The following is a 25,559-nucleotide window of genomic DNA, read 5'->3' on the forward strand; positions in this document are numbered from 1 at the left end:
AGGGCCCGTGGGGTCTCTCTCCCTCCCACAGAGGAAACCCTCCCCAAAGCCCGGGGCAAAACCATCCCCAGCGCTTCCCAGGGAGCAGGGAGCGCTGTCCCGGGAAAGGGCAGCCAGGCTGCCGGCTCACCTGCTCGCCGCGCTTGCAGCGGAGCAGCCTGGGCAGCCCTGGCAGGCAGGGCCACGGCCAGGAGCAGCAGGAGTAGGAGGTGCAGAGCAAGGGCCATGGTGCCTTGTCCTCCGCCAGTCCCGCAGCTCTTGCTGCCACCTCTGTCCCGACACCGCTGTCCTAACGTCAGCACCGCTGCTGCCACCGCCGCTGCTGCCGCAACAGTTGTGCTCAGGGACTGACTGCTGGCTCCTTGTGCTGCTGTGCAACCACGGGGCTCTGGCACCTCTGGCACCTCTGTGACCTCAGGGCCTGCTGAGAGCTCAGCCTGCTGTGACCCCAGAGCCCTGCTGTGACCTCATGGCCTCAGCTGTACCCCCAGAGTGTGTGCCCGTCTGCATGAATGGACTGCCCTGATTGTAAATGTTTTGCTTCATCAAAGGGCCATTGCTCAGCAAAACCTTTCTTTTGCCTGCTGACATTGCTGGTCAGGCTGCGTCCCTCAAGATGCTCTTGATTGTTGCAGTTCAAATTTATTTTATTGATTTCATTTTAAGTGTTGTTTAAGGGCTCTGTTGTGCCCCCATTTTTTTCCTGAGTTGGTTTACCTGTGGGTTTTACCCTCCCTCCAAACTGTCCCTCGTGTCCTTCCCAAACCCTTGTTCCAGCTCTTTCCCTGCCTGTCAAGGCAACCCAGCCCCTTGGTTCCTGAACCTTTGGGCCAATCCCTGACTGCAACTCCCCTTTGGCATTCCCCTACTCCTGGGAGCCCCACTGGCCCTTGTGACCCATCCTCTCCACCCTCCTACCCCAATTGGCCCCAGACACTTGATGTAATCCCCTCACTCCTCTCCTGAGGATTCCCTATTGGTTCATTGTTTGCATCCACCCCATGACTTGTATGTGTACAAAACCCCTTGGGCAGTACAGCTAGGGGCTTCTCATCCTGTTCTCTTCACCTGGACTAAGGTATTCCTTGCAGAACCTGAAGACAGGGAGCCTCCTCCTTTCTCCTGTGCTTCGTTCCTGTCGTGGCTTGTGTCTGGCACTGGAGAGCAAGTGGCACTAAAGGCTCTGCCTCTGGTAAATGCCCATAGCGAGGCAGTTCCCGACTCCTGCCGTAGTGCCGGAGTTGTAAGAGCTAGCCCAGGTTCCAGCACTCACTTCACTAATGTACCGAATGCCCCTTCTTCAGTGCCTGCTCTGGTGCTCTGCCATCTCACACAGCAGAGTGTGATTCACATACTGCAGCCCAGAGTTAGGTTGTTGCAACATTGAAATGGGTGTGGTTGGCAGGATGGCTGGGCATAAATCACTACAGAACTAAAGCAAATGTGTGCACTGTGCCAGGCTGGACTTGAATAGACACAGGAATTGTGGAAAGATGAGGACAAGATAGCAGAGAACAATGGAAAAGCCAGCTGAAAAGGAGGACATGCTAAAGGAGTTATTTGTGCACATTTGGGGCTATATTTTTCTTGGGTGCAAAGCAAAATGAAAAGCTCCTAAATGCCCAAAAGATGAGAACTGTGTGTGGTAAATAGGTATGATTCATGCTGACAAAATTGAAAGAGTAATCAATACTGATACAGTAATTAATATTTGGAAATAATAAAACAGTTAAAGGTGTAATGCCAAGCAAGAAAGGGAGAGGAGGGGTTATCCCTCTCCCCACCGTTCTCCTGCAGCTGTTCAGAACAGGAAGAAGCAAGAGATAACAATGACTGAATTTAGTTGGAAGAGAGGAGAATTTGGTTGGACACCAGGCAAATGTTGATTATATGAGATTCACTGCTTTAATGTTAGAACTCAATATTGGTTTATACAGTACCAGCTTGGTGCGCATGTGTAATCCAAAAGATGAACTACAGGACGTGGAGGAATAGGAGAGGCCTTCCTCAAAGAAGATCCCCAAAGAGTGGTACAACTTACTTAAAGAAGTGTGGAGCATGCGTGGTAAAGGTGATGATGAGGGCGGTGATACAAGTGTGACGAATCGAAAATGGGAGGAGATGGTAAGGACATACAGCATAAAAAGGGGAATTTTGTCTTCACAAGCTAGTCCGTGAGGTGATGGGGGTCCAAAAGCCCTGCACTCCATACCCCATGCATACCCCGCATGGTTAGTTTTGCTTATACGCTATTATCAGGACCAAATTATTCGTAATTTAAACCAAATTATATAGTCAGTGTTTCAAGTTTATTCAATTGTATATATATTAAGTTACATAATTAAAATTGCTGTTTTATTTAATTTTGTTTGGGTTTGTTTTTTTGGTTTTTTTGATTGGAAAATTTGGCAAATATAACATGTGGAATGTCCTCCACAGCAGAGTGTCAGACCTCTGAATCTTTTTAAACAATTTTATCAAGGTGGAACTGTGGCAGCTTCAGCTGGTGCCTCTGGAGGACCTTGAACAAAGAACACCTGAGCTTTTCTACCCTCGCAGGTGAAGTGTGATAGTCTGGGGTATTCCTGCTGTGTCCGAGTGCCGGGCCACTGGCTGGCACCACAGGTCCCCAGACCCTCTGCTGAGGCATCCCTCTCCTACAGTCAAGTTTAGTCTGTCACATTTGGCTTTTCTCTCTGATCCACCACCAGGACCAAAGATCACACGGTCCTGAGGATGTAAAAATGCCTGTTCCTTCTGGAACATTGCTGTTGTGTGACAGCCCTGCAGGCAGAGCGGGCAGCTGTAGGGATACTGACTCGTTTCCCTGGTGCCAGCCGTGCTGCATCCATCGAGCTGCTGGGTGTTGGAGCTCACTGGGACGCGGCCCGGCCCGGCACCACGGGAGTTAGGAAGGGTCTTGAAGGAATCCCCACGCGTAAAAGCAGACGATTTAGCCGGGGATTTTAAGTTGTTTCTCAGTTAACCTTGTAAAAGGCCAAAACAAGTCTCCTATGAATTCTGTCCCTGTCAAGTTCAGTTCTGCCCCGAAATCCCCTCAGCATTCTCAGGGCAGTGGCAGGAGCCGGGTGCTGGCCCGTAGCCCCGCTGGCCGGGGAGAGCACGGCCCAGAGCGAGCCCCTGCTGCCCGGGATGGCCACAGGCCTGGGGGAGCCGGACGGGCAACGCCAGGGCCCTGTCCAGGGCTCCTGGGGCTCCTCTGGCATCTGTTCCGTCCCCTCGGGCGCTGAGCGGTGCCCGTCCCGCGGGGCTGTCTGTGCCCGGCCCCAAAAGAGGCAGGGCCGGGGCTGTGGCCCCTGGGCTGGCGGTGCCGCCTGCCCGGCGCTCAGCACTGCCCGTGCTGTGCCGATGCAGCGTGACCCGGCGGGGCAGCTCCGCCTCGGCACCTCGCCACCGCCATCCCGGCACGGCGGCTGGCCCTGGGCCGCGGCAGCCCCGAGCCGCACGGGCCCCTGAGGGACTGCCAGAGGTCCCTGTCCCCTGCGTGCCTCAGCAGACACTCCAGCCCCACTGCGTGCAGCAGGAGGGACACAAAGCACCTGCACGCTTACGAGAGTCCACAGCCCTTTCTACATGTGAAATGAGACCCCAGAAACCCAACATGTGCCTCAGGAGAGATCCCAGCACCCTGCACACCTTGGGAGAGATCCCAAACCCTCTGCATGCCTCACACAGGATTCCAAATCCCTTGCATGATTTGAAGTGGACCCCAGTGCCCTCCATGCCTCAGAGGAAACCTAAAATATTCCTGGGTGTGTCACAAGGGACCCCACTCCCTCGTGCACCTTAGGGGGACTCCAAAGCCCCCATGTGCCCTACAGGGAAGTCCAGGCCAGCTACGCCGAGTGTTTTGACCTGGAAAACAAGCCTGGTTGGACCTGGGTTGTTGTGTCTCTGGGGCTGCTCACCAGCCCTGTCGGACCCTGAGGCTACACAGCCCTTCCCTTCCCTTCCCTTCCCTTCCCTTCCCTTCCCTTCCCTTCCCTTCCCTTCCCTTCCCTTCCCTTCCCTTCCCTTCCCTTCCCTTCCCTTCCCTTCCCTTCCCTTCCCTTCCCTTCCCTTCCCTTCCCTTCCCTTCCCTTCCCTTCCCTTCCCTTCCCTTCCCTTCCCTTCCCTTCCCTTCCCTTCCCTTCCCTTCCCTTCCCTTCCTTCTGGCCCTGGCTGAGAGCAGCAGACCCTGTGCAGCACCCTGCATTGGTGATGGCCCATCAATTAGGTCCTATCCAGTGTGTGTTAATTAGGGAGGAGCTTTGTTTTGCCTGCTGACATTGCTGGTCAGGCTGTGTCCCTGGAGATACTCTTGATGGCTTCCCTCTTTTCCTGGCCATGGCACTGGAGGAGGTGTGGGCCCAGATGATCCCACGGAAGGAAATGTCCCTCAGCCCAGGGACGCTCAGCATGGGCTGCCCCATCCCCTCGGGGCCCCACCGCTGGTCACAGTGAAGCCATCTGCAGAATAAATAGACTCCACTGTCGCCCTGGTTTTTAATGTTCTTCTAAGCCTTCTGATGTTTACATTCTTGTAGCAAACTTTCCCAAACACTTTATGTAAATAACTTATTGTTTTACATTCTTTTCTGCAGGGGAGAAATTTGATGGACTGTTGGTTTGTCCAGTGTCATTGGAGAGGTGGCACTTTCACCCTCCAATCCACTGTCACTTTTGGAAATCTGTAAATGTTGGAGTCAGAAATTCAACTGCCTTCTTTTTTACCTTGGAGAGATGCGTGTCTGCGTTGTTTTATTTCATGTCCTATAGCGGCACTCCACAACCTGATGTAGTTGTGAAGTGGGTATGTGTGTCAGGGCCTGGCACAAGCGAGACGGCTCTCGTGAAAACTTGTGCCCCGAGCCCTGGACTGAGCCACATCTTTGTTCACAAACATGTTCCATATGCAATACCTTACACAATCTCTTCATGCACATTCAACCCCTGGCCCCGCCTGTCCTCCCCTCACATGGCGATGAGATCCACGGCCTTCTGGGCACGCGTTGTTTCCTGTGATGGTCACACTGGGGTCTTTGGCGGTCTCTGAGGTCGAAGGCTGTGGTCTTCCTCATGACTGAACTTTTGAACTTTTCTCCTTTGTGCATGCACTGTGGTCCCCTGGTGCTTATCTGAGTAGGTCTGTTGGTTTGGATCAGCTTGGAGACAGAGGAGCTCCTTAGTCTAGGCTACCTGCATTCCCTGGTCTTCTCCTGGTGTTATGAGTAAAACAGTTATCTGTAGCTATGATATTTTATTAAAAATCCTTTCCTGGGATTTTTCCCCTCATGAGGAGCTGAGGGCCTCAGGAAAGAAATGTAAACAATAACTGTCTGCTGCTGTGGAATGCAACAGGTGCATCTTCCATTGGTCCATGTGGATTGTTTTCACTTGATGACCAATCACAGCCAACTGTGTTGAGCCTGTGAGCGGCCCAAAACCTCCATTTCAACAGCAGCCCCGGCCTGGCTTCTGCCTGCCCACACCGTGGGCATCCACAGCTCCTCCTGGGCGTGGAGCTCAGTCAGTGCTGGTGCTGGGTGGGCTTTGCTGCTGCTGCCACCTGGACACTGGGGTGACCGCTTGTCCTGGGTTGCAGTGTAAAGATGTATTCTAATGCCATCCTCAAGAGCTACTGAAACCAGGAGGGGCATTGTTTCTTCCTCATCTCCTGTTAATGGGCCCATCAATGTCTTGCCACATGACTCAGAGATAACTCCCTCCCAGAGCCATTTCTGTTTCATGGCTAATCAAGGACCCACAGCATGAGGCAGAATGATATCAGCCCACTGTGAGATGCTCTGCCCATGGGGGAGGAGCTAAGCATCCCCAGCTGGATATAATCTGGGTTTTGGGACACAACAAGCAGTCTTTCCACTGGATTCCCAGAGGAACCGCCGCCCTTACCCACTGCTTTTCCAGAGGATGAGAGCTACCAGATTGTTTCTACAGGATCACCACTTCCACAAGTCCATTTCATCTGGACTGCTACCACCACCCTAACTAGCAGGGTGTCAGGCTGTATTCTGAGCCTGTCAGTGGTTTTTCTTTTGTATTATTGCATGTATTTTGGTTTTTTTTCCCCTTTTCCTAATAAATTGTATTTCTAACTTGGAGTCTCTCACTGGTTTTGCTTTCAAACCACAACACAGATCCTTCTCTTTATTTCAACAGAGGAATGGGCCATTGCCTACTCTGCAAGCGGGGGGGGGGGGAGGGTGGGGTGTCACCTTCAGTGCTGCTTAGAGGGCAAGGCCAGGGGGCTCAGGGGCAGAGGAAGGGATGTGTTGGTCTGAGGAGGGGCTGGAAGGTGCTGGGCTGGTCCTGGGGTCCCTAGAGGAACTCGGGTTGGCTGGGATGGGACAGACGGAGAGAAAAAAAGGAATGAAGGAAGCTTGGGGAGGCCCATGGGGAGAGCAGGTGGCAGTGGGATCTACGGGGCAATAAGAGGCTTCCTCGTAGTTGGTTGTTCTGGGGTCCTCTTCACAGAACACTTGAGAGGGCTGTCCAGGTCGTTCCTGCTGCTGGAGGAGCTGCTCACGCTGTCTGGCTGTGAGGTGCAGCCACCGTCTTCCAACTCCTGTCCCGAGGTGCTCCTGTGCAGAGAGGAGGTGGCTGAGGCCCCAGCTGCCAGTGGCACACAGGGACCCTCGTGCACAGCAGGGCCCATAACTGGCAAGGCTCCCCAGCACGGCTGGAGCTGCTGGCACAGCTGGGCCCAGCTGGACAGCTGCCCCTCAAGGCCCCGGCCAGCAGGGCACGGCTCTGGGCAGGGTCCCTGGCCAGGAGCGGGCCCCACAGCGCCTCTGCCTTTCAAGGGCAACCTCGGCCCTGCTCTTTCTCCTCCCCACCTCCCTCTGCCTCTGCCCTGTGCCCCTGGGGCTGCTCTTGGCCAGGCAGCCTCAGTGGGAGCCAGCTCTGGCTGCAGCCCCAGTGGGGCCCCCAGGACAAGGCCCAGCAATTGAGAGGCCAATGGAAGCACTGGGCAGCAGCAGAACCCTCAGCAGAGTTATTTGGACAATCATGGACTGGCCACAAACCCACTGCAGTCTCAATGGGAGTGTTCCTTGACAACGTTAGACTTTCAAAAGAAGCTGTTTGTGGGGGAGAGCAACAAAACACTCACTGTTTTCTGTTCCAGGAATACCCGATTCCAAAGCAGCACAACATGAAGACAAGCTCCAAACAAAGGACGCCTGGCAGTAACCCCAGCCAGCAGCCGGTTCCCTGACAGAAACCCCTTCCGAGGCCATCCTGGGCATTGGGAACAGGTCTTGTGGTGCCGGCTGCATCTGTGGGAGCGATGGGGAGCGTGAGCCCGTGCTGTGCTGCACTGCTGAGCTGGCAGCACGGTGAATACGGGCAGGACGTTCTCTGTTTCCCCCAGAGCTGGGGCCTGCAGGCACCTTGCCGGCCCTTGGCACAGGCTGTGCCAGCCAACAAAGCCCAGCAGGCCGGGAGGAGAGCCCGGGGGCAGCGCAGCTGCTTGGGCAGTGGCTGCTGCCAGGGACACGGGCCAAAGCCATCCCTGAGCAGCCACTGCCACCCCTGGCCCTCCCTGCCCCGTGACAGCTCCCCCAGCCCCAGGGGACAGGCTCAGGCCCTGTCAGGACCCAGCGCAGCCCCTGCCCAGTCGGGAGCCAGGGCTGGCTCTGGCCCTGGGCTGGCGGCAGGGCTCCCGCTCGGGGCTGTTCCTGTGCCTTGGGCCTCTGGGCACTCAGGGCCAGCTCCGCAGCAGCTGCAGCGCCAGGGACGTTGCTGCACCAGTCCCGTTTCCCCGGGGCTCTGAACCAGCTCCAGAGGCCTGGAAGCCGAGGCGCCTCCAGCTTTGGCTGCTGCCAGGCCGGGCAAGGGCAGGCCCTGGGGGAAGAGCTGCTGCCACACAGCCCCGGCCAGGGCTGAGCCCTGCACAGCAATTACCTGCTGTGCCTGTGCCCATGTCTGGCATCGCCTTCCTTTCTGCTGCAGGGGCTGCCAATGAGCCACTGCTTCTCCCTGGGTGTTCCTCCTTCTGCACAGCCTTTTGGTCCCTCACTTGAAAAAGGAAAAAAGGGACAACTTGATCAAATGGAAACATTCCCCACTGGGGATGTGTCATCTTCATGAGGCAATGCTTGTCAAAGTCACAGGTAAAGATCAGGAAAAATCCCAGGTAATTGGGGCTGGGCCAGTGCACTCCCTTGAGAAAACAGCTGCACATCCTGATCTTCTCAGAGACTGGGAAATGGCAGGGGATCTCAGGCCCACAGTACAGTTGGGGCACCCTATCAGCTAATGCCAAATTCTATCCTGCAGAGGCTGGGCAGAAGCTGCAGCCAGGCCAGGTTGGGAAACAGCTCTGCAGGGCGTGAAAGCAGCAGCGGGGCAGCGAGGCTGCCATGGATCCCTTCCCACTGTGCCGGGCATGGCGTGTCCAGATGTGCAGCCAAAGCCCCCGGCTGCTGAGTCCCAGGGGAAGCATGAGGGAAAGGCACCCACCTTGTCCTCCGGGTGCTTCCTTCTGTGTTTGTGTCAGGAATTCATCTGACTCATGAGACATTTTGGCTGCAGTATCTTGGGTCTTTCCTTTTGGAGGACCTTAAGAGAAAGTAGTTCCATTTCCCAGGAATGAATCCCACAAAAGCAGGGCTCAGCCTGTGGGGTCAGCAGGGACACACTACTCACCCCTGCCATGGGAGCTGGGTTGGGGCCAAGCATCCAGCCCTGGAGCTGGAGAAGTCCTCCCTGCAGACACACCTGTAACTCAACAGCCACAGAAGCTTCTGCCATCTCTGCTGATCTGCACGGGCACCACTGAGCCGCAGCAGCGGTGAGGGGATTGTGCAGGCCGAGGGCACACACGTGCATGGTTCTGTGCTGGCACCTGCAGCGCTGCCTCCCTGGCCCAGCTTTGGGCTCTGAGCTGGCAGCTCTCCCAGGGGAAAGGCCTTGACCTACCCTCAGCATCTCCCAGAGGCTCAGTCTTGGATGTGGGGCCTTCACCGGCAGGTTCAGCTGCAAAGAAAGGCAGGACAGAAGAGCTCCTGTGGCACTGCAGGAGATCCTCAGGCTGCCCACAAGGCTCAGCCCCGGGGCACAGCCCTGGGCCCGGCCCCTTCCCTCTCTGCTCTTCTCTGTGACTGCACAGAGCACACGGAAGGACACACTGGCATTGCACATGGGAGGAAGACTGAAAGATCAATGCTCCTTCCTCCCAATGACAGCGATCCTGTGGGATTCCTCAGGGCTCCAGAAGGGAGCAGGGCAAGATTTTCAGAATCCTTCACCCTTAAATAATGTTAAGGGAAATGGCTTATGAGTGAGCTCTTGTCACATTGACACTGATTATTCTGTCAAGAAAGGCACACGGAGGAATAACCTCCAGCATCCTCCAGGAATTTCAAGCCATTTTCCAGCAGGGCTTCAAAAAAATCCAAGTCATGATTCCAGTCTAGAAGGGAGCAGAGATCAGAATGATCTCAGTGGCATTCTGGGATCCACTTCTGCCACAGAGAACTGGGCACTGCCAGGGGGTCGGCTAAGGCCGTGGGAGCCAGATGCGAATTGACATGCCCATAGTTGCACAGGGGCCTGGGGAGCTCTGGGCTGGCTCCTGGTCACTCTCCACACTCTTTCCCTGCCCTCAGCAACATCCCTGGGAGGGGTGGCTGGAGTAGCCCAGGGCCCCGGGGCTCTCTCCCTCACACACAGAGGAAATCCTCCCTAAAGCACGGGGGCAAACTGCAGCAGGCAGTGCCACCGCTATCCCTCCATCCCTCCCTCTGTCCCTCCTGCCCTCCTTCTGCGGCGACAGCTCCCAGATCCAAGGGCAAACAGCCAGGCCCTCTTAGGACACACTGGAGCCTTGCTCTCCCCCTCTGTCCTTTCCCCACCGTGGGCACCCTGTGCAGTCACTGCCAGGTTTCAGGACATGTCTCCCATGGAGTGACCCCAGCAGGACTGCTCAGTGCCCGAGTGCCCTGAGCCTGCTCAGGACAATTCCCCTGGGCTGTGCCGCTCTAGTCCAGGCTGTGCCCGCACTGCCAAGCAGCAGAGAGGGCAGCTCAAGCCTCAGCAGGGCTCAGGCCCAGCGGCACAGCAATTACCTCCTGTGCCTGTGCCTGGCATGGCCTCTCTTCCTGCAGCAGAGGCTGGCACAGAACCACTGCTTCCTCCGGCAAATGCTTCCTTCTGCACAGGCTCAAAATCCAATTCTGGAGAAAGGAAAGGCACAGCTGGATCAGGTGGAGTTGTTTCCATTTGGGAGGTGACATCCTCAGGAGGCAATAATTATCAAAAAAATTTATAAGGATCAGGAAAGGTCCACGGTCTTGGGTCTGGGCCAGAGCACTTCCTCCTCCAAATAGCTGTGTCTCCTGATCTGCTCAGAGACTGGGAAATCGCAGGAGATCTCAGGCCCATGGTGCAGTTTGGGCTGCCTGTCAGCTGATGCCCAATGCCTTCCTACAGAGGCTGGGCAGAAGCTGCAGCCAGGCCAGACTGGGAAACAGCCCTGCAGGGCGTGAAAGCAGCAGCGGGGCAGCGAGGCTGCCATGGATCCCTTCCTGCTGTGCCGGGCACGGCGTGTCCAGATGTGCTGCCAAAGCCCCCGGCTGCTGACTCCCAGGGGAAGCATGCGGGAAATCCCCCCACCTTGTCTTCTCTGCAGCATTTCCTTCAGCATTTGCCACATGATTTCAAATGGGTTCTGGAATTTCTTGTCTGCCATGCCTTTGGTCTCTTCTGGTGGAGGACCTTAAGAGAAAGTAGTTCCATTTCCCAGGAATGGATCCCACAAAAGCAGGGCTCAGCCTGTGGGGTCAGCAGGGACACACTACTCACCCCTGCCATGGGAGCTGGGATTGGGTGCAGCATCCAAGGTAGGAGCTGGAGAAGTCCTCCCTGGAGACATATCTGTAACACAACAGCCACAGAAGCTTCTGTCACCTGGTTCCTGCCCGCTTGTCTACAATTCTTCCTTGGTGGCACGCTGAGAACATACCTGCAGGAGGCTCCAAGGGCTTCAAAACTTTCTTCATCCAAGCTGATGGAGAAGCCTTCCCAGCAACCTCATCTAGAACGGAGCACAGATGAGAACATTTTCCAGGGTGTGCTGGGATCCACTTCTGCCACAGGGAACTGTGCAGTGCCAGGGGGCCGGGTAAGGCCATGGGAGCCAGATGTGAATAGACATGGCCAAAGGTGCACAGGGGCCTGGGGAGCTCTGGGCTGGCTGCTGGCCACTCTCCACACTCTTTCCCTGCCCTCAGCAACATCCCTGGGAGGGGTGGCTGGAGCAGCACAGGGCCCTGTGGCTCTCTCTTCACATACAAAAGAAATCCTCCCTAAAGCCCAGGGGAAAACTTGAGCAGGCAGTGCCACAGCTATCCCTCCATCCCTCCCTCTGTCCCTCCTGCCCTCCTTCTGTGGCGACAGCTCCCAGATCCCAAGGGCAAACAGCCAGGCCCTCTCAGGACACACTGGAGCCTTGCTCTCCCCCTCTGTCCTTTCCCCACCGTGGGCACCCCGTGCAGTCACTGCCAGGTTTCAGGACATGTCTCCCATGGAGTGACCCCAGCAGGACTGCTCAGTACCCAAGTGCCCTGAGCCTGCTCGGGATAATTCCCCTGGGCTGTGCCGCTCTAGTCCAGGCTGTGCCCGCACTGCCAAGCAGCAGAGAGGGCAGCTCAAGCCTCAGCAGGGCTCAGGCCCAGCGGCACAGCAATTACCTCCTGTGCCTGTGCCTGGCATGGCCTCTCTTCCTGCAGTAGGGGCTGGCACAGAACCACTGCTTCCTCCTGGAAGTGCTTCCTTCTGCACAGGCTCTCCTTTCATTTCTGGAGAATGAAAAAGAGACAGCTGGATCAGATGGAAACATTCCTGACTGGGAATGGGGATGGGGACAATTTCAGGAGGCATCACTTGTGAAAGGAATGGATAAGGATCAGAAAACACCCAGGATTTTGGGACAACCCAAGGCTGCTTCCTTCCCCAAACAGCCCCAACATCTGATCTGCCTGGACACCAGGAAATTGCAGGGGATCTGAGGGTGGGCATGGCCAGTGGTGCATTTGGGGCTGTCTGCCAGCTGATGCCAAATGCCTTCCTGCAGAGGCTGGGCAGAAGCTGCAGCCAGGCCAGGTTGAGAAACAGCCCTGCAGGGCGTGAAAGCAGCAGCGGGGCAGCGAGGCTGCCAGGGATCCCTTCCCGCTGTGCCGGGCACGGCGTGTCTAGATGTGCAGCCAAAGCCCCCGGCTGCTGAGTCCCAGGGGCAGCATGAGGGAAATGCCCCCACCTTGCCTTCTCTGCAGACATTCCTTCAGCATTTGCCACATGACTTCTAATGGGTCCTGGAATTTCTTGCCTGCCATGCCTTTGGTCTCTCCTGTCGTAGGACCTTAAGAGAAAGTAGTTCCATTTCCCAGGAATGGATCCCACAAAAGCAGGGCTCAGCCTGTGGGGTCAGCAGGGACACACTACTCACCCCTGTGATGGGAGCTGGGCTTTTGTGCAGCATCCAAGGTAGGAGTTGGTGAGGTCGTCCCTGCAGACACATCTGTAACAAAACAGCCACAGAAGCTTCTGTCACCTGGTCCTGACCAGTCATTCAAACATTACGCCTTGGTGGGACAGTGAGAACATACCTGCAGAATGCTCAGAGGGCTTCACAACTTCAGAGCGCCAGGCTAATGGAGAATCCTTCCCAGCCTCCCAGTCTGGAAGCAAGCCAAGATGAGAACTGTTTCCACTGTGTGCCAGGGCTGGCTCTGGCCCTGGGCTGGCGGCAGGGCTCCCGCTCGGGGCTGCTCCTGTGCCTTGGGCCTCTGGGCACTCAGGGCCAGCTCCGCAGCAGCTGCAGCGCCAGGGACGTTGCTGCACCAGTCCCGTTTCCCCGGGGCTCTAAACGAGCTCCAGAGGCCTGGAAGCCGAGGCGCCTCCAGCTTTGGCTGCTGCCGGGCCGGGCAAGGGCAGGCCCTGGGGGAAGAGCTGCTGCCACACAGCCCCGGCCAGGGCTGAGCCCGGCACAGCAATTACCTGCTGTGCCTGTGCCCGTGTCTGGAATCGCCTTCCTTCCTGCAACAGGGGCTGGCACCGAAGATGGAGTGCTTCCTTCAAGAAAAGCCAACTTCCACTGAAGCACTATGTCCAGCTCTTGAGAAAGGAAGGGAGACAGCTGCATCACATGGGGCTGTTTCCCACTTGGGCGGTGGTAATATTTGTGAAATTTACGGAGCAGGAAAATGGCCAGATTACAGTGGCATGATGAGAGCACTTCCACCTCCTAACAGACACCCTTTTCCTAATCTGCAGGGCTGGATATTGTGGGGGATCTCAGGGTGTGTTCCAGTTTGGGCTGCCTGTCAGCTGATGCCAAACGCCTTCCTACAGAGGCTGGGCAGAAGCTGCAGCCAGGCCAGACTGGGAAACAGCCCTGCTGGGCGTGAAAGCAGCAGCGGGGCAGCGAGACTGCCATGGATCCCTTCCCACTGTGCCAGGCACGGCGTGTCCAGATGTGCAGCCAAAGCCCCCGGCTGCTGAGTCCCAGGGGAAGCATGAGGGAAATGCACCCACCTTGTCTTGTCTGCAGGGGTTCCTTCAGCTCTTGCCTCATCTGTTTGGATGGCTCCAGGGATATCTTATCTGTTGTATCTTGGATTTTCCCTGTTGGCGTACCTTAGAGAAAAATATTTCCATTTCCCTGGAATGGATCCTACAAAAGCAAGGCTCAGCCTGTGGGGTCAGCAGGGACACACTACTCACTCCTGTGATGGGAGCTGGGCTTGAGTGCAACATCCAAGGAAGGAGCTGGAGAAGTCCTCCCTGTAGACACATCTGTAACACAACAGCCACAGAAGCTTCTGTCACCTGGTTCCTGCCCACTTGTCTACAATTCTTCCTTGGTGGCACGCTGAGAACATACCTGCAGGAGGCTCCAAGGGCTTCAAAACTTTATTCATCCAAGCTGATGGAGAAGCCCTCCCAGACACCTCATCTAGAATGGAGCACAGATGAGAACATTTTCCAGGGTGTGCTGGGATCCCCTTCTGCCACAGAGAACTGGACACTGCCAGGGGGTCGGCTAAGGCCGTGGGAGCCAGATGTGAATAGACATGGCCAAAGGTGCACAGGGGCCTGGGGAGCTCTGGGCTGGCTCCTGGTCACTCTCCACACTCTTTCCCTGCCCTCAGCAATATCCCAGGGAGAGGTGGCTGGAGCAGCGCAGGGCCCCGGGGTTCTCTCCCTCACACACAGAAGAAATCCTCCCTAAAACCCCGGGGAAAACTGCAGCAGGCAGTGACACAGGTATCCATCCCTCCCTCCCTCTGTCCCTCCTGCCCTCCTTCTGCGGCGACAGCTCCCAGGTCCCAAGGGCAAACAGCCAGGCCCTCTCAGGACACACTGGAGCCTTGCTCTCCCCCTCTGTCCTTTCCCCACCGTGGGCACCCCGTGCAGTTACTGCCAGGTTTCAGGACATGTCTCCCCCAGAGGGACCCCAGCAGGACTGCTCAGTGCCCGAGTGCCCTGAGCCTGCTCGGGATAATTCCCCTGGGCTGTGCCGCTCTAGTCCAGGCTGTGCCCGCACTGCCAAGCAGCAGAGAGGGCAGCTCAAGCCTCAGCAGGGCTCAGGCCCAGAGGCACAGCAATTACCTCCTGTGCCTGTGCCTGGCATGGCCTCCCTTCCTTCAGCAGAGGCTGGCACGGAACCACTGCTTCCTCCGGGAAATGCTTCCATCTGCACAGGCTCTCCTTTCATTTCTGGAGAATGAAAAAAAGACAGCTGGATCAGATGGAAACATTCCTCATTGGGAATGGGCCATGGATCCCATCCCGCTGTGCTGGGAACCATGCGTTCAGATGTGCAGCCAAAGCCCCCGGCTGCTGAGTCCCAGGGGAAGCATGAGGCAAATGCACCCACCTTGTCCTCCCTGCAGCATTTTCTTCAGCACTTGCCTCGTCTGTTTGGATGGTTCCAGGGATATCTTCTCTGTTGTGTCCTGCATCTTCCTCTTCGGAGGAACTTAGAGAAAAATATTTCCATTTCCCAGGAATGCATCCCACAAAAGCAGGGCTCAACTTGTGGGGTCAGCAGGGACACACTACTCACCCCTGCCATGGGGGCTGGTCTTGTTGGCAATAACCACCAAAGGACGTATGAATCTCCTCCCTGCAGACACACCTGTAACTCAACAGCCACAGAAGCTTCTGCCATCTCTGCTGATCTGCACGGGCACCACTGAGCCGCAGGAGCGGTGAGGGGATCGTGCAGGGCGCGGGCACACACGTGCATGGTTCTGTGCTGGCACCTGCAGCGATGCCTCCCTGGCCCAGCTTTGGGCTCTGAGCTGGCAGCTCTCCCAGGGGAAAGGCCTTGACCTACCCTCAGCATCTCCCAGAGGCTCAGTCTTGGATGTGGGGCCTTCACTGACAGGTTCAGCTGCAAAGAAAGGCAGGACAGAAGAGCTCCTGTGGCACTGCAGGAGATCCTCAGGCTGCCCACAAGGCTCAGCCCCGGGGCACAGCCCTGGGCCCGGCCCGGCCCCTTCCCTCTCTGCTCTTCTCTGTGACTGCACAGAGCACACGAAAGGACACACTGGCATTGCACATGGGAGGAAGATTGAAAGCTAAATGCTCCTTCCTCCCAATGACAGTGATCCTGTGGGAGCCCTCAGGGCTCCAGAAGGGAACAGGGCAAGGTTTCCAGATTCTTTCAACCTTAAGATTATGTTAAGGGAAATGGTTTGTAAGTGAGCTTTTGTTGCATTAACCCTGATTATTCACTCAGGAAAGACAGAATGAAAACTTGCCTCCAGCATCCTCCAGGAACTTCAAACCATGCTTCATCAGGACTTCCTGAAAACCCATGTCACGATTCCAGTCTAGAAGGGAGCAGAGATCAGAACCATTTCCATGGTGTGCTGGGATCCCCTTCTGCCACAGGAGACTGGGCAATGCAGGGGTGTTGGGTAAGGCTGTGGGAGCCAGATGTGAATGGAGATGGCCAAAGCTGCACAGGGGCCTGGGGAGCTCTGGGCTGGCTCCTGGTCACTCTCCAACCTCTTTGCAGGCCCTTTGCAACATCTCTGGAGGGGTGGCTGGAGTAGCCTAGGGCCCGTGGGGTCTCTCTCCCTCCCACAGAGGAAACTCTCCCTAAAGCCCTGGGCAAAACCATCCCCAGCGCTTCCCAGGGAGCAGGGAGCGCTGTTCCGGGAAAGGGCAGCCAGGCTGCCGGCTCACCTGCTCGCCGAGCTTGCAGCGGAGCAGCCTGGGCAGCCCTGGCAGGCTGGGCCACGGCCAGGAGCAGCAGGAGTAGGAGGCGCAGAGCAAGGGCCATGGTGCCTTGTCCTCCGCCAGTCCCGCAGCTCTTGCTGCCACCGCTGTCCCGACACCGCTGTCCCAACGTCAGCACCGCTGCTGCCACCGCCGCTGCTGCCGCAACAGTTGTGCTCAGGGACTGACTGCTGGCTCCTTGTGCTGCTGTGCAACCACGGGGCTCTGGCACCTCTGGCACCTCTGTGACCTCAGGGCCTGCTGAGAGCTCAGCCTGCTGTGACCCCAGAGCCCTGCTGTGACCTCATGGCCTCAGCTGTACCCCCAGAGTGTGCGCCCGTCTGCATGAATGGACTGCCCTGACTGTAAATGTTTTGCTTCATCAAAGGGCCATTGCTCAGCAAAACCTTTCTTTTGCCTGCTGACATTGCTGGTCAGGCTGCATCCCTCAAGATGCTCTTGATTGTTGCAGTTCAAATTTATTTTATTGATTCCATTTCAAGTCTTGTTTAAGGGCTCTGTTGTGCCCCCATGTTTTTCCTGAGTTGGTTCACCTGTGGGTTTTACCCTCCCTCCAAACTGTCCCTCGTGCCCTTCCCCACCCCTTGTTCCAGCTCTTTCCCTGCCTCTCAAGGCAACCCAGCCCCTTGGTTCCCCAACCTTTGGGCAATCCCTGACTGCAACTCCCCTTTGGAATTCCCCTACTCCTGGAAGCCCCATTGGCCCTTGTGACCCATCCTCTCCACCCTCCTACCCCAATTGGCCCCAGACACTTGATGTAATCCCCTCACTCCTCTCCTGAGCATTCCCTATTGGTTCATTGTTTGCATCCACGCCATGACTTGTATGTGTACAAAACCCCTTGGGCAGTACAGCTAGGGGCTTTTCATCCTGTTCTCTTCACCTGGACTAAGCTGTTCCTTGCGGAACCTGAAGACGGGACGCCTCCTCCTTTCTCCTGTGCCTCGTCCCTGTCGTGACTTGTGTCTGGCACTGGAGAGCAAGTGGCACTAAAGGTTCTGCCTCTGGTAAATGCCCATAGCGAGGCAGTTCCCGACTCCTGCCGTAGTGCCGGAGTTGTAAGAGCTAGCCCAGGTTCCAGCACTCACTTCACTAATGTACCGAATGCCCCTTCTTCAGTGCCTGCTCTGGTGCTCTGCCATCTCACACAGCAGAGTGTGATTCACATACTGCAGCCCAGAGTTAGGTTGTTGCAACATTGAAATGGGTGTGGTTGGCAGGATGGCTGGGCATAAATCACTACAGAACTAAAGCAAATGTGTGCACTGTCCCAGGCTGGACTTGAATAGGCACAGGAATTGTGGAAAGATGAGGACAAGATAGCAGAGACCAATGGAAACACCAGCTGAAAAGGAGGACATGCTAAAGGAGTTATTTGTTCACATTTGGGGGTATATTTTCCTTGGGTGCAAAGCAAAATCAAAAGCTTCTGAATGCCCAAAAGATGAGAACTGTGTGTGGTAAATAGATATGATTCATGCTGACAAAATTGAAACAGTAATCAATATTGATAATTAATATTTGGAAATAAAAAACCAGTTAAAGGAGTCATGCCAAGCAAGAAAGGGAGAGGAGGGGTCCACCCCCAACCTTCTCCTGCAGATGTTCAGAACAGGAGGAAGCAAGAGATAACTATGACTAAATTTCGTTGGAAGAGAGGAGAATTTGGTTGCACACCAGGCAAATGTTGATTATATGAGATTCACTGCTTTAATGTTAGAACACAGTATTGGCTTATACTGTAGCAGCTTGGTGCGCATGTGTAATCCAAAAGATGAACTACAGGACATGGAGGAAGAGGAGAGGCCTTCCTCAAAGAAGATCCCCAAAGAGTGGTACAACTTACTTAAAGAAGTGTGGAGCATGCGTGGGGAAGGTGATGATGAGGGCAGTGATACAAGTGTGACGAATCGAAAATGGGAGGAGATGGTAATGACATACAGCATAAAAAGGGGAATTTGGGCTTGACACGCTAGTACGTGAGGTGACGGGGGTCCAAAAGCCCTGCACCCCTACCCCACGCATACCCCGCGAGGTTATTTTTGCTTATACGCTATTATCAGAAACAAATTATTCATCATTTAAAGCAAATTATATTGTCAATATTTTGAGTGTATTCAATTGTATATATATTAAGCTACATAATTAAAATTGCTGTTACATTTCATTTTGTTTGGGTTTGTTCTTTCGGTTTTTTTGATTGGATAATTGGGCAAATATAACATGTGGAATGTCCTCCACAGCAGAGTGTCAGACCTCTGGATCTTTTTAAACACTTTTATCAAGGTGGAGCTGTGGCGGCTTCAGCTGGTGCCTCTGGGGGACCTTGAACAAAGAACCCCTGAGCTTTTCTACCCTCCCAGGTGAAGTGTGATAATCTCAGGTCTTCCTGCTGTGTCCGAGTGCCGGGCCACTGGCTGGCACCACAGGTCCCCAGACCCTCTGCTGAGGCATCCCTCTCCTACAGTCAAGTTTAGTCTGTCACATTTGGCTTTTCTCTCTGATCCACCACCAGGACCAAAGATCACACGGTCCTGAGGATGTAAAAATGCCTGTTCCTTCTGGAACATTGCTGTTGTGTGACAGCCGTGCAGGCAGAGCGGGCAGCTGTAGGGATACTGACTCGTTTCCCTGGTGCCAGCCGTGCTGCATCCATCGAGCTGCTGGGTGTTGGAGCTCGCTGGGATGCGGCCCGGCCCGGCACCACGGGAGTTAGGAAGGGTCTTGAAGGAATCCCCACGTGTTAAAGCAGACAATTTAGCCGGGGATTTTAAGTTGTTTCTCAGTTAACCTTGTAAAAGGCCAAAACAAGTCTCCTATGAATTCTGTCCCTGTCAAGTTCAGTTCTGCCCCAAAATCCCCTCAGCATTCTCAGGGCAGTGGCAGGAGCCGGGTGCTGGCCCGGAGCCCCACTGGCTGGGGAGAGCACGGCCCAGAGCGAGCCCCTGCTGCCCGGGATGGCCACAGGCCTGGGGGAGCCGGGCAGGCAACGCCAGGGCCCTGTCCAGGCTCCTGGGGCTCCTCTGGCACCTGTTCCGTCCTTTCGGGCGCTGAGCGGTGCCCGTCCCGCGGGGCTGTCTGTGCCCAGCCCCAAAAGAGGCAGGGCCAAGGCTGTGGCCCCTGGGCTGGCGGTGCCGCCTGCCCGGTGCTCAGCACCGCCCGTGCCGTGCCGATGCAGCGTGACCCGGCGGGGCAGCTCCGCCTTGGCGCCTCGCCACCGCCATCCCGGCACGGCGGCTGGCCCTGGGCCGCGGCAGCCCCGAGCCGCATGGGCCCGGGAGGGACTGCCGGAGGTCCCCCTCCCCTGCGTGCCTCAGCAGACACTCCAGCCCCACTGCATGCAGCAGGAGGGACACAAAGCACCTGCACGCTTACGAGAGTCCACAGCCCTTTCTACATGTGAAATGAGACCCCAGAACCCCGACATGTGCCTCAGGAGAGATCCCAGCACCCTGCACACCTTGGGAGAGATCCCAAACCCTCTGCATGCCTCACACAGGATTCCAAATCCCTTGCATGACTTGAAGTGGACCCCAGTGTCCTCCATGACTCAGAGGAAACCTAAAATATCCCTGGGTGTGCCGCAAGGGACCCCAGCCCCTCGTGCACCTTAGGGGGACTCCAAAGCCTCCACGTGCCTTACAGGGAAGTCCAGGCCAGCTACGCCGAGTGTTTTGACCTGGAAATCAAGCCTGGTTGCACCTGGGTTGTTGTGTCTCTGGGGCTGCTCACCAGCCCTGTTGAACCCCAAGGCCACACAGCCCTTCCCTTCCCTTCCCTTCCCTTCCCTTCCCTTCCCTTCCCTTCCCTTCCCTTCCCTTCCCTTCCCTTCCCTTCCCTTCCCTTCCCTTCCCTCCCCTCCCCTCCCCTCCCCTCCCCTCCCCTCCCCTCCCCTCCCCTCCCCTCCCCTCCCCTCCCCTCCCCTCCCCTCCCCTCCCCTCCCCTCCCATCCCCTCCCCTCCCCTCCCCTCCCCTCCCCTCCCCTTCCCTTCCCTTCCCTTCCCTTCCCTTCCCTTCCCTTCCCTTCCCTTCCCTTCCCTTCCCTTCCCTTCCCTTCCCTTCCCTTCCCTTCCCTTCCCTTCCCTTCCCTTCCCTTCCCTTCCCTTCCCTTCCCTTCCCTTCCCTTCCCTTCCCTTCCCTTCCCTTCCCTTCCCTTCCCTTCCCTTCCCTTCCCTTCCTTCTGGCCCTGGCTGAGAGCAGCAGACCCTGTGCAGCACCCTGCATTGGTGATGGCCCATCAATTAGGTCCTATCAAGTGTGTGTTAATTAGGGAGGAGCTTTGTTTTGCCTGCTGGCATTGCTGGTCAGGCTGTGTCCCTGGAGATACTCTTGATGGCTTCCCTCTTTTCCTGGCCATGGCACTGGAGGAGGTGTGGGCCCAGATGATCCCACGGAAGGAAATGTCCCTCAGCCCAGGGACGCTCAGCATGGGCTGCCCCATCCCCTCGGGGCCCCACCGCTGGTCACAGTGAAGCCATCTGCAGAATAAATAGACTCCACTGTCGCCCTGGTTTTTAATGTTCTTATAAGCCTTCTGATGTTTACATTCTTGTAGCAAACTTTCCCAAACACTTTATGTAAATAACTTATTGTTTTGCATTCTTTTCTGCAGAGGAGAAATTTGATGGACTGTTGGTTTGTCCAGTGTCATTGGAGAGGTGGCACTTTCACCCTCCAATCCACTCTCACTTTTGGAAATCTGTAAATGTTGGAGTCAGAAATTCAACTGCCTTCTTTTTTACCTTGGAGAGATGCGTGTCTGCGTTGTTTTATTTCATGTCCTATAGCGGCACTCCACAACCTGATGTAGTTGTGAAGTGGGTATGCGTGTCAGGGCCTGGCACAAGCGAGATGGCTCTCGTGAAAACTTGTGCCCCGAGCCCTGGACTGAGCCACATCTTTGTTCACAAACATGTTCCATATGCAATACCTTACACAATCTCGTCATGCACATTCAACCCCTGGCCCCGCCTGTCCTCCCCTCACATGGCGATGAGATCCACGGCCTTCTGGGCACGCGTTGTTTCCTGTGGTGGTCACACTGGGGTCTTTGGTGGTCTCTGAGGTCGAAGGCTGTGGTCTTCCTCATGACTGAACTTTTGAACTTTTCTCCTTTGTGCATGCACTGTGGTCCCCTGGTGCTTATCTGAGTAGGTCTGTTGGTTTGGATCAGCTTGGAGACAGAGGAGCTCCTTAGTCTAGGCTACCTGCATTCCCTGGTCTTCTCCTGGTGTTATGAGTAAAACAGTTATCTGTAGCTATGATATTTTATTAAAAATCCTTTCCTGGGATTTTTCCCCTCATGAGGAGCTGAGGGCCTCAGGAAAGAAATGGAAACAATAACTGTCTGCTGCTGTGGAATGCAACAGGTGCATCTTCCATTGGTCCATGTGGATTGTTTTCACTTGGTGACCAATCACAGCCAACTGTGTTGAGCCTGTGAGCGGCCCAAAACCTCCATTTCAACAGCAGCCCCGGCCTGGCTTCTGCCTGCCCACACCGTGGGCATCCACAGCTCCTCCTGGGCATGGAGCTCAGTCAGTGCTGGTGCTGGGTGGGCTTTGCTGCTGCTGCCACCTGGACACTGATGTATTCTAATGCCATCCTCAAGAGCTACTGAAACCAGGAGGGGCATTGTTTCTTCCTCATCTCCTGTTAATGGGCCCATCAATGTCTTGCCACATGACTCAGAGATAACTCCCTCCCAGAGCCATTTCTGTTTCATGGCTAATCAAGGACCCACAGCATGAGGCAGAATGATATCAGCCCACTGTGAGATGCTCTGCCCATGGGGGAGGAGCTAAGCATCCCCAGCTGGATATAATCTGGGTTTTGGGACACAACAAGCAGTCTTTCCACTGGATTCCCAGAGGAACCGCCGCCCTTACCCACTGCTTTTCCAGAGGATGAGAGCTACCAGATTGTTTCTACAGGATCACCACTTCCACAAGGCCATTTCAGCTGGACTGCTACCACCACCCTAACTAGCAGGGTGTCAGCAGGCTGTATTCTGAGCCTGTCAGTGGTTTTTCTTTTGTATTATTGCATGTATTTTGGGTTTTTTTTCCCTTTTCCTAATAAATTGTATTTCTAACTTGGAGTCTCTCACTGGTTTTGCTTTCAAACCACAACACAGATCCTTCTCTTTATTTCAACAGAGGAATGGGCCATTGCCTACTCTGCAAGCGGGGGGGGGGGGAGGGTGGGGTGTCACCTTCAGTGCTGCTTAGAGGGCAAGGCCAGGGGGCTCAGGGGCAGAGGAAGGGATGTGTTGGTCTCAGGAGGGGCTGGAAGGTGCTGGACTGGTCCTGGGGTCTCTAGAGGAACTCGAGTAGGCTGGGATGGGACAGATGGAGAGAAAAAAGGGATGAAGGCAGCTTGGGGAGGCCCATGGGGAGAGCAGGTGGCAGTGGGATCTACGGGGCAATAAGAGGCTTCCTCGTAGACGGTTGTTCTGGGGTCCTCTTCACAGAAGACTTGAGAGGGCTGTCCAGGCCGTTCCTGCTGCTGGAGGAGCTGCTCACGCTGTCTGGCTGTGAGGTGCAGCCACCGTCTTCCAACTCCTGTCCCGAGGTGCTCCTGTGCAGAGAGGAGGTGGCTGAGGCCCCAGCTGCCAGTGGCACACAGGGACCCTCGTGCACAGCAGGGCCCAGAGCTGGCAAGGCTCCCCAGCACGGCTGGAGCTGCTGGCACAGCTGGGCCCAGCTGGACAGCTGCCCCTCAAGGCCCCGGCCAGCAGGGCACGGCTCTGGGCAGGGTCCCTGGCCAGGAGCGGGCCCCAGAGCACCTCTGCCTTTCAAGGGCAATCTCGGCCCTGCTCTTTCTCCTCCCCACCTGCCTCTGCCTCTGCCCCATGCCCCTGGAGCTGCTCTTGGCCAGGCAGCCTCGGTGGGAGCCAGCACTGGCTGCAGCCCCAGCGGGGCCCCCAGGACAAGGCCCAGCAATTGAGAGGCCAATGGAAGCACTGGGCAGCAGCAGAAGCCTCAGCAGAGTTATTTGGACAATCATGGACTGGCCACAACTCCACTGCAGTCTCAATAAGAATGTTCCCTGTCCACGTTAGACTTTCAAAAGAAGCTGTTGGAGGGGGTGAGCAACAAAACACTCACTGTTTTCTGTTCCAGGAATACCCGATTCCAAAGCAGCACAACATGAAAACAAGCTCCAAACAAAGCACGCCGGCCAGTAACCCTAGCCAGCAGCCTGTTCCCTGACAGAAATCCCTTCCAAGGCCATCCTGGGCATTGGGAACAGGTCTTGTGGTGCCGGCTGCATCTGTGGGAGCGATGGGGAGCGTGAGCCCGTGCTGTGCTGCACTGCTGAGCTGGCAGCATGGTGAATACGGGCAGGACGTTCTCTGTTTCCCCCAGAGCTGGGGCCTGCAGGCACCTTGCCGGCCCTTGGCACAGGCTGTGCCAGCCAACAAAGCCCAGCAGGCCGGGAGGAGAGCCCGGGGGCAGCGCAGCTGCTTGGGCAGTGGCTGCTGCCAGGGACACGGGCCAAAGCCATCCCTGAGCAGCCACTGCCAGCCCTGGCCCTCCCTGCCCCGTGACAGCTCCCCCAGCCCCAGGGGACAGGCTCAGGCCCTGTCAGGACCCAGCGCAGCCCCTGCCCAGTCGGGAGCCAGGGCTGGCTCTGGCCCTGGGCTGGCGGCAGGGCTCCCGCTCGGGGCTGCTCCTGTGCCTTGGGCCTCTGGGCACTCAGGGCCAGCTCCGCAGCAGCTGCAGCGCCAGGGACGTTGCTGCACCAGTCCCGTTTCCCTGGGGCTCTGAACCAGCTCCAGAGGCCTGGAAGCCGAGGCGCCTCCAGCTTTGGCTGCTGCCGGGCCGGGCAAGGGCAGGCCCTGGGGGAAGAGCTGCTGCCACACAGCCCCGGCCAGGGCTGAGCCTGGCACAGCAATTACCTGCTGTGCCTGTGCCCGTGTCTGGCATCGCCTTCCTTTCTGCTGCAGGGGCTGCCAATGAGCCACTGCTTCTCCCTGGGTGCTCCTCCTTCTGCACAGCCTTTTGGTCCATCACTTGAAAAAGGAAAAAAGGGACAACTGGATCAAATGGAAATATTCCCCACTGGGGATGTGTCATCTTCATGAGGCAATGCTTGTCAAAGTCACAGGTAAAGATCAGGAAAAATCCCAGGTAATTGGGGCTGGGCCAGTGCACTCCCTTGAGAAAACAGCTGCACCTCCTGATCTTCTCAGAGACTGGGAAATGGCAGGGGATCTCAGGCCCACAGTACAGTTGGGGCACCCTATCAGCTAATGCCAAATTCCATCCTGCAGAGGCTGGGCAGAAGCTGCAGCCAGGCCAGGTTGGGAAACAGCCCTGCAGGGCGTGAAAGCAGCAGCGGGGCAGCGAGGCTGCCATGGATCCCTTCCTGCTGTGCCGGGCACGGCGTGTCCAGATGTGCAGCCAAAGCCCCTGGCTGCTGAGTGCCAGGGGAAGCATGAGGGAAAGGCACCCACCTTGTCCTCGGGGTGCTTCCTTCTGTGTTTGTGTCAGGAATTCATCTGACTCATGAGACATTTTGGCTGCAGTATCTTGGGTCTTTCCTTTTGGAGGACCTTAAGAGAAAGTAGTTCCATTTCCCAGGAATGCATCCCACAAAAGCAGGGCTCAGCCTGTGGGGTCAGCAGGGACACACTACTCACCCCTGCCATGGGAGCTGGGTTGGGGCCAAGCATCCAGCCCTGGAGCTGGAGAAGTCCTCCCTGCAGACACACCTGTAACTCAACAGCCACAGAAGCTTCTGCCATCTCTGCTGATCTGCACGGGCACCACTGAGCCGCAGGAGCGGTGAGGGGATCGTGCAGGGCGTGGGCACACACGTGCATGGTTCTGTGCTGGCACCTGCAGCGCTGCCTCCCTGGACCAGCTTTGGGCTCTGAGCTGGCAGCTCTCCCAGGGGAAAGGCCTTGACCTACCCTCAGCATCTCCCAGAGGCTCAGTCCTGGATGTGGGGCCTTCACCGGCAGGTTCAGCTGCAAAGAAAGGCAGGACAGAAGAGCTCCTGTGGCACTGCAGGAGATCCTCAGGCTGCCCACAAGGCTCAGCCCCGGGGCACAGCCCTGGGCCCGGCCCCTTCCCTCTCTGCTCTTCTCTGTGACTGCACAGAGCACACGGAAGGACACACTGGCATTGCACACGGGAGGAAGACTGAAAGATCAATGCTCCTTCCTCCCAATGACAGCGATCCTGTGGGATCCCTCAGGGCTCCAGAAGGGAGCAGGGCAAGATTTTCAGAATCCTTCAGCCCTTAAATAATGTTAAGGGAAATGGCTTATGAGT

At 56.3% G+C, this 25,559-nt stretch overlaps 1 long non-coding RNA gene across 1 annotated transcript; it reads right to left on the reverse strand.

Moving 5' to 3' along the window:
• Window positions 1-8,936: 8,936 nt before the first annotated feature.
• Window positions 8,937-10,902, reverse strand: LOC135307021 (uncharacterized). Its single transcript, XR_010367773.1, has 4 exons — window positions 10,828-10,902; window positions 10,639-10,740; window positions 10,092-10,199; window positions 8,937-9,000 (listed from the first exon to the last, which is right to left on the reverse strand). It is a non-coding gene; the product is annotated as an uncharacterized LOC135307021 (long non-coding RNA).
• Between the last annotated feature and the right edge of the window lie 14,657 nt (window positions 10,903-25,559).

This window comes from Passer domesticus, chromosome 9, assembly GCF_036417665.1.
Source record: "Passer domesticus isolate bPasDom1 chromosome 9, bPasDom1.hap1, whole genome shotgun sequence".
Lineage (NCBI taxonomy): Eukaryota > Metazoa > Chordata > Aves > Passeriformes > Passeridae > Passer > Passer domesticus.